This window comes from Patella vulgata, chromosome 8 (assembly GCF_932274485.2).
Source record: "Patella vulgata chromosome 8, xgPatVulg1.2, whole genome shotgun sequence".
In the NCBI taxonomy this organism is placed as follows: Eukaryota; Metazoa; Mollusca; class Gastropoda; family Patellidae; genus Patella; species Patella vulgata.
In genome coordinates, this window is record NC_065886.2 from 9,135,478 (window position 1) to 9,144,709 (window position 9,232).

Sequence of the window (9,232 nt, forward strand, 5' to 3'; positions counted from 1 at the left end):
AAAATATATTATTCAAATATATCTAAATTTAATAACATCCAAACCAAGCCCTAATTAGATTAATTATGCACTAAATTGAAATACTTTCAGAAACTGAAAAGTGCTACAAAGTCATATTACAAGTGATTTGTGAGGCATCTAGAAATAACTAGCATACACAGAAATCTAACAAAAGAAAAATGCACTATTTTGCAGGAGTAATAAAATGATGTAGAACCTTTTCCTCAAACAAAATGAATATTTTGTACATAAAAGGAGCAAAGCATCAAGATTACAGGATTGAAAAATAAAAAAATATCAGAGAAAATCGCAAACATTAAATAATATGTACAAAATATATATAAATAATCACAAGTCAAAAGCAAGGAGGAGCCACTGTGGTTCAGTGAGTGCATTGGCCGAGAAATTTCAACTGGATTTTCCGACATAGTTCCCACACGTCAGTAGTGTAGGACATGGCAAGGGATAATTGGGTATAAGCCCAGAATTGAAACTACCCCCACTGCGTTTACTTTAAAGAACCCTTGACAATTGAATTATCTGACTCAATGACAGACCCTTCTGATCCAATGTGCGTGTGTTAACCATTCGGCCCTCCTGGGTTCCCTTTAAACAACCCTTGACAGTTGAAATATTTGATATAAGAGTAGGTTGTAGGGCAGAATCACCATAATAACACAGAAAAGTAGGATATTAAACCCTATTTCATTTCATAAGCAAGGGAAAGTCACCTTAATGTAGGTCAAGGTTTTTTGTAATTCTGGGTATATTTGATCTACATTTGGTTTCTAGACTATGCCTATTAAATACTTTATGATTTCCGACCAAATTCTAAGTGATTTATATGTCACTTTACATTCTATATTATACATAAATTTCTGTAGAGAATTAAAATCTAATTGTGTTTGGGATGAATATTTAACAGTAAAAACAAAAAAAAATATTCAAAAATTGGGTCAAATGCATTCTTTTCCAGAATTATAAAATAAATTGATGCTTGGGATCTCTTGTTGTTATCATACATCAAATAATCTTTCAGCCTAAAAAATAAAAAGTAGGCAATAAGAATACTTTCTTACTATTTATGGTTCACAATGTTTAAATAAACAATTTATTTTGCCACATCGAGACTGAGTCTCTATTTTGTTTCATCTTTGGGTAACACTTATTGTGTCTTGTCCAGTAACAGACCCAGGTAGATTATTATATTTTATTTCCATCGACAACAAATTGGATATTACCTATTAAAATCTATTTGAAAAGTAAAATATTGTCCATTTTTATACTGCTATTTACTGTAAAAATACACATAGGGTCTATCACAACTTGAAGAAAATCAATGGATGTGATTGTCAAAAATCAAGAATGCCAAGACTTGAATAGGAGAGTCCTAGGCATTGCCCCAAGAAGAATAACTAGATTACCAATCAAGTGTATAGAACTAGTTGATGATTAAAAATACAAATATGTATGTTACTTACATTTTACCTGATTATCAAGCTCTATGAGAAAAAGTTTCCATAATATGAATAGCCATTTCCAACTGTCTTGATCTTTCTGATGTAGTTAACTGAGAAAAAAAACATACTATGTTTTAGTTGACTTAAATCGATTCAATATTTAAATAGACGAAAGTTTTAATTTAATTAAATTGTATTGTAATGTGTTGGTTTGCTTTGTCACAGATGAGACAAAATGAAAAAGGACAGCTGTCTAGTCATTCAGATTGAACAAAAAAACGTGGTCCCGTGTACACATAGGTGTGCATGTAAAAGATCCCCTGGCAGTTAGAATTTGATACAAGAGAAGGCCTTAAGGTCACGGTAACCGGCAAAATTTATCTCGTAGCACACTGTATGGCATATGCCCAACTTCATTAGCCCAGTCCTCCGTACTGCAATGTCTTACTGCAAACCCGCGACCTTAAAATATGCGAGCCAGTGTCTAACCCACTTGGCCACCGTGGTCCCCCACAGATGAGACAGTCATATCTACATGTATCTGGACATAAGTAAGATTCTGTTTGTGCACATACATGTACGTGTACAAATTTACTATACTAAACTGAATTTTAAATTTCAAAACAATAAAATGAAATGGAGGTTTATGTCACATCAGCTCCAACCGGGATATATTGTGCCAAACACATTATGGTGAGATTCTAAAATACCATAACAACAATCTTTTCTATTAGAATTGAACACTCACCCTCCAAAAACACCTATGAGAAAGCATAGGTGCTCAAATCACCATTTCTTCAGCTCTTTCTTTTTCCATATTTGGGTTTTTTGACTTATTTTATTATATGATCTTTGATTTGCTATGGCATCTAATATGGAAACTGAAAAATATGAATATGTGACATGTAATAAACATGTAAGATACCTTACCATATACAAACTGTGTGATATCTAAAACCATTTGAATCCCGAAGATCTCACCCAAGCCTTGAAAATCTGTTTTAATAACCCTTGTTTGTCATGTGACTGGACTGTCACAGTAATTAGAAGAGAGTCATGTGGTACCCGGGAGGTTGCGGGTTCGCTCCCAGTGTTGACCGAGAAAGCTCATTTGAATTTTTCAGCATGGATTCCATGCCTAGTCGTCATGGTGGCTAAGTGGGTAAGACGCTGGCTCGCTAGCCTGGAGGTCGGGTGTTCGATCCCTGCATTGGCCAAGAAAGTTCACCCAGATTTCCCGGCGTGGTTCCCCCTTGTCAGTGATGCAGGACGGAGGACCTGACAAGGACAGCTGTCTAGTCATTCGGATGAAATGAAAAATCGAGGTCCCGTGTACACGTTGGCGTGCACGTAAAAGATCCCTTGACAGTTGGAATTCGATACACCTCATAGCACACTGTGTGGTGTATGCCTGTCTTCATTAGCCCAGTTCGGAGCAAAACAGTAGGACGTTAAACCCCATTTCATTTCTAGTCGTTTCAATGGAACACAAAACCTGAGGTCCCATTGGCGTACATTTAAGCCGATAGTATGGTAGTTGGAATTTGTTGGCTGTAGCACCCGTGTCACAGTTCGACTGCTAGTTTGCGATACCCACTCGATATGAATGAGTGGTGATTGGCTAATGAATTCTAAAATCAGACGAATGCTTCGGCGAAGCGGACACACCACTCAAATACAATTCGGCCAAATATATCAAACATGTTTGATTCGGGCGTATGTCAGTGGATAAACTAGGTGAAGTTTAGCGCCAATTGATTCAGCCAAATCCTTTGGCTAGTTTATCCAGCACTGACGATTTAAGTTTGTACTTTCTTTATATGCAAATATCACATTTGAAAGAGGCTGTAAGCCTACTTTCTTTATATGCAAATATCTTATTTGAAATAGGCCATTATTATGTGATTCCCCACTTGAATGTGACTAGGAATAGGGTCGCCTGTCCAGCCTTGTGGGTTTTCTCCGGGTCCTCCGGTTTCCTCCCTTTGCTAAATACCCCTAGGGTGTATTCGAAACAGTGTTCCGGTGCAGAGAACGGACGGAGAATGGGTTCTTGTCGGACTTGAGCAGTCTGGAATGCGTTCACGAACACATTCCCGGTCTCAAATCCCACAGTACCTCATAGCTGGTGTGAGGGAGAACAAACATGGTCGACGTATCGATAACTGCTGAGAAAACAGCATCATGGGTGCATTTATTAATTTAAAAGTTTAATACCGTTCGAAAATTGGATGTAGTATGTGGCCAGTATAACATCAAGTAAGTTAGGTTGCCAGGCAACGAAACATATGCCCACAGCAGTTTAATCGTTTGCGCAGTCAACAGGGATTTTCGCATATTCATTCTTTTGTAGGTAATGTGGGCATTTACAAGAAAATTTCATACAAGATTATAATTTTCGTCGTTTGTGGGTTTACAAAGGTCGACGCATCGATAACTGCTGAGAAAACAGCATCATGGGTGCATTTATTAATTTAGAAGTTTAATACCGTTCGAAAATTGGATGTAGTATGTGGCCAGTATAACATGAAGTAAGTTAGGTTGCCAGGCAACGAAACATATGCCCACAGCAGTTTAATCGTTTGCGCAGTCAACAGGGATTGTCGCATATTCATTCTTTTGTAGGTAATGTGGGCATTTACAAGAAAATTTCATACAAGATTATAATTTTCGTCGTTTGTGGGTTTACAAAGGTTCTACAAACTGAAACAAGGGCCTTAATTGTTGAAATTTGACAGATTTTTTAGTTTTGTGTTTTACTAATTTAAATAATGCATACAATTTTCATACAAATCGGATGATAATTTTGTTGTTCGAGCGTTCACAAGGTTCGAAAAAGTGAAACAAGGGCCACAACTCTAGACATAATTCACAGAAATCGCAGAAATTTAATAGACGTCTTCGTTTCACTAATTTAAAAGATTCAAATGAATTTCACAAAGTGAAACAAGGGCCATAACTCCAGAAGAAACTAACAGAAATTATTGAAATTAAATAGGATTCATCTCATTAAAATAAACAACATATCAATTTTAAAATAATCAGTTCTGTAGACGACGGACAAACCTACGGACGAGGGCGTATCAAAAGGTGATGTAATCGTCATCCAAAGAATTGAAAAGGAGTAAAACGGTGTCATAATTTATCAAAATTATGCTTAATAGCGAAGTAAATACTAAACAAGTTATCGTAACAGATTGTATAAATTTAATTCATCTTGTTACCATGGATACCGTTCTCTCATGTTCGAGACTCATGAAAGTGTTTTCATGTTCTTCAGCCATTCTCGAACCTGCGCAAACACTGTTTCTAAAACACTCCTACGGTACGCGCAAGCAAATCATTCAAATAAAATTGAACAATATTAGCCTCGAAATTACCTAGCGCCAGTAAGTATAAAGGATCTATCCGACAAACACTAACAACAACTCTAGGTTGATTACATGTCATTTGGGACTCACGTCATTTGGGACTCAAAAAAATATGACCACGACATTTGGGACTCCGGTATACGACGTTTGGGACTTTGGTATACGTCGTTTGGGACTCGGGTTAACGACGTTTGGGACTCGGGATAATTTATTAGAAATAGGCCAATTCAAACAAAACACGAAAGAAAATATTTATTAACATGAAACACGTGGTTAGTAAAAGGCTCAACCAAACGATAAAACATTAGTTGCACTTACGGTTCTTTGATAATCATCGTTTCTCATAAAAGTTTTATATTTATTTAAAACGAATAATATGCTGATGAATTTATTTGAAAATGACCTACACAAAAAACAAAATAAATATTTACACGACATGCAATCTTTTTTTACAAGCCCCTAGAAATTGTTAACGATAATCCGTGAGCTGCACGTTGACATGCTTGTCGTAGATGGCAATACCAATTGATAAATTAGTGCGTACAAGGCAAAGTTTTTTTGTGGAAAATATAAGAAATGGCAACGATCAAAGCGGGATAATTAAAGCTGATTAACTGATAATCCCAATGTTATTACAGTATGTTCAAAGAAACCTAACGGTTCTTTGGTGGATGAGGAAAAATGTGAGTTGTCAATCATCGAGAATGGCGGCCGTGTGTTGATTGCAGTTATACCGTTTCACGAAAAAACATTAGCAGTGGTCGGTCAATCAAGCTCGTTTACTATTTATAACGCAAATTTTTCGTTTCGGTTAAAACAAAATATACGTCCATTTTAATTGGCCGAAGGATGTGTGATTAATAGAAATATGGCGGGCGGACAAACTGACCAAACAGTATATTTCGAGGTATTTGAGGTAAGCTAATTTAATATTATATCATAACTGCATGTGCATACTTGTGTTTCTGTGTGATTAAATATTCAAAAAATCATTCTTAGGATACAGCCTCGACACCAGTCAGCCCTGAATTGCAATGTTTGTTTTGTGTTCTGGGCGCCATTTTGAAAAAAACTGACATGACCTATATAATACAATCCAGCGATAGTGCAGTCAATTTCCTTTAAAAGGGAATCCGAATTTGTTAATTTTCTGCAATATCACTTTGGTGGTAGCGGACGTTAAATAAAGCTATTTCACGTACAAAGACCTACAATAAAATCCAGGTGAATTGGGAAAAATATTCATGTATTTTCTTGATGAAGAGTAGCTATTTCAATTTGTAAATGCCCAGTCATCTTAGACAAATAATAATTCCAACTTCAAATCAGTTGTATTTATTCAAATCATACTATGAATAATTGTATTTTTCCACTTGCATAATAATAAAAACTTGACTTTTATTATTTTATTTCTTCAGGCCAAGAACATGGAAAATTGGTAATTGCCTTGTATCACTGCTAACTACAAGGCACAGGGAGCCTTGGGCAGAAATGATAATAATATGGTTCTCAGATATGTTACTGTGTACAGACTGAACAAAAAATATATATACACTTGCTATTACATGTACATTATATCATTGGCAATAATAAGATCCAATTTTAGTTTTTAGTTACACACTGTTAACCACCAATAGATGAAAATAAATCATAAAATGTATTCAGCTCGACGTAAGACTTAATTAAATAGATACAGTTGGTTTAACTTGAATAGAAGTTTTAATTATCTATGCTGCATATATGCATATATCACCTTGCAGCTGAGTTGTGAAACGCACCGTCGGGGGATTTGTTGGGGCCTGTCTCCCCCAGAAAAATTTCTAGAAATTTCAAGTCGGTCTTGCCTGGCCGTGAATACGGCAACCTGAAAGTGGTCGATTTTAATGTAGACATCTGAACTCCAATCAACAAATCAATCAACCAGGCTGTTGTCGTTGCATTCACATGACACCACACGTGTCACCGATGAAACAAATATGCCTGAAACAAATGTCGCTGTTAGTGCGACCCATTTGTGACAATTTCAAGGTCCCAAATAATAGTCCTTTTTTACTATTAATAGTAATTCAATCAGTAAGTGCTATTTACCTTATAATAGTCGTCTTGGCTTTTACCCGACATTACACAAAACACCAATGGTAACTGTCGGGTGGTCTCTCCAGTCTTAATGAAGGCGTGTATGGACAACAGCTGAGACCATGGCTTGTTCACCACCCGAAAAGTTGCATCCATATACCAAGTTTTTGCGCGTGCGAGTAGTTGCATCGTCTATCAGTACAAAAAATGTGATGGCGCCTTTCCCCAACTTTTACTCTTTTTTGATAAAATCCCGGTGCACTATGATCGATGAAATCTTCGTCAAGCTAAAACAAAAAATAAATAAAAAAGTACATTTAAGTACATGTTAATAAATAAATAAAATTGTACATTTAATTACATGTTAATAAATTCTTATATACATGGGTATTTAATTGCATGAGTACTTACGCTTGACGACACGTCAGTGGGATCTTTTGGTCGCAGAGTCTGTCGGGTTCTTTATAGCGACCTTACAAGTGCTGCAATGGGTGGTCTGCTATGAATGGGTTCTTCTGCAGAACAGACACTGGATAAAACTCTCTCCGCTATTGAGGAACATGCCTTGGTAAAAACATTTCCTTTGGCTTCATGCTTTGCCTGTAATGATAAGATAAAACATATTAAACTACAAATATATTATTGGTTTATTTATATTTTATTTATTTATTTATATATTAAATTCATTTATTATTATAGAGTTAACTAGGTTAACTAGAGTTAATTATGCAGAATTAATATAACACAACATACACAGATGGCAATAGAATGAGACAGTATTCAGAAAAAGGGCGGAAGAAGACTACCTGTCCTACTTGATTCTAGGACATATATATAGCATGGACCTACTTGATTCGACCAATTTAATACAAGGAAATGAATGGCATAGTTTGTGTCAAGTGAATTTAGTGAACTTTAAACCCCATTTAGTATTTACTCGCCCTCTCTCTACAGAGATAAATACTTTTCGTGTTACATACAATAACAATTATTGGCCATTATTAAAAAAATATATTAAAAGGAAATGAAATTCTGTTACCTGTTTTTCTTTGTGTAGTACATGCTAACATCAATGACTGGAAAAAAAAATAACGAAACTGTAGAGAAACTTCTGAATCATTGAAAGTCTAATATTAGGCCTACACATTGATGACATTGATATAAAAAAAGGCTGATTTGTTTGTTGTTGTTTTTTTCTTTTACAGAAATAAGATTACATTTCAACTAAACAACTAACACAAAAGTTAGTATCTAGCTATAGTCCATGTCTGGATATACATTTCTCCTTTTGCCCGAACGTCTATAAAAATCAAAGATGGCGGCCAATAATTGCAACCGGGTATTACTATAAAATCAAGACAGATTCTTACCTGCGGGTCCTAGTCGGGGGTTTCTTGCAATTATAAGTATTTGAACAACGGTGTAGCGCCGATTAGCTAATAATAATTAAGCACGATTTCAGAAAAATTAAGACAGATTCATTAGATTGCTGAATTAGCGGAACACTTTTAGAACACATCAAAAAAATTTTCTTTGTGGCGCCATTATATAAATAGACTTCCGGTGCAGTCAGTGGCAGTAGTTCTAAATCTGACTGTTTTAAACGAAACGAATTATTATATACATAGAAGCAATATATACATGCTAAATTAAATACACGGTTTTATTTTTTGTAAAAATTTACAAACCTGCGGTCTGGTATTCTATGTGACCATTATTATTTTTTTTAAAATATCACGGCTAAAGCACCCTGTTGATGCTAACTTCACTACATCCATCTAACTGAATGTCGCTGATATAATATCAAAGAAAGAATTTGTCGCAATGACTAAAGTATAGATACTTCTTCTTAGTTAGTTGTATTTTACGTCCGCTTCCACCGAAGTGATATCGCAGACAAAATGTATAGATAACTTGGAGAACCATTATATCAATAAGTCGATTATGAGATACACGTGGATGATCAATTAAATTTGATTGGTTACTTTTCAGTTAACCAATACCGTCCAATTTCGATTACATCAACCAATTACATTATTAAGAGTTTTACTCATTTTTTTTGTTCATTGTACATTGAATCAATTTTCGAAAACACCAGGGTGCTGAAAATCACATGTACACTATATATTCATTTGATCTATCAGTTTATTGGGTCAATAAAAAAAGACAGACATTTTAACTTTACAGACAACTTAACATCAATTAACATTCAAGTCTGTCTGGCAATTGTCTGATTAATTGGTACTCACACCCTTCCAGTGAAGAACAGCATGTGATTTTCGAGATGTGAATTAAGCCCTTTATTACTTTTCTTAAAACTTGACG

General features: G+C 35.3%; 1 long non-coding RNA gene across 1 annotated transcript; it reads right to left on the reverse strand.

Annotated features, from left to right (window-relative positions):
* Positions 1-1,506: 1,506 nt before the first annotated feature.
* Positions 1,507-7,020, reverse strand: LOC130014147 (uncharacterized). The gene is made up of 3 exons (XR_008789162.1): positions 6,920-7,020; positions 2,209-2,341; positions 1,507-1,570 (listed from the first exon to the last, which is right to left on the reverse strand). It is a non-coding gene; the product is annotated as an uncharacterized LOC130014147 (long non-coding RNA).
* Between the last annotated feature and the right edge of the window lie 2,212 nt (positions 7,021-9,232).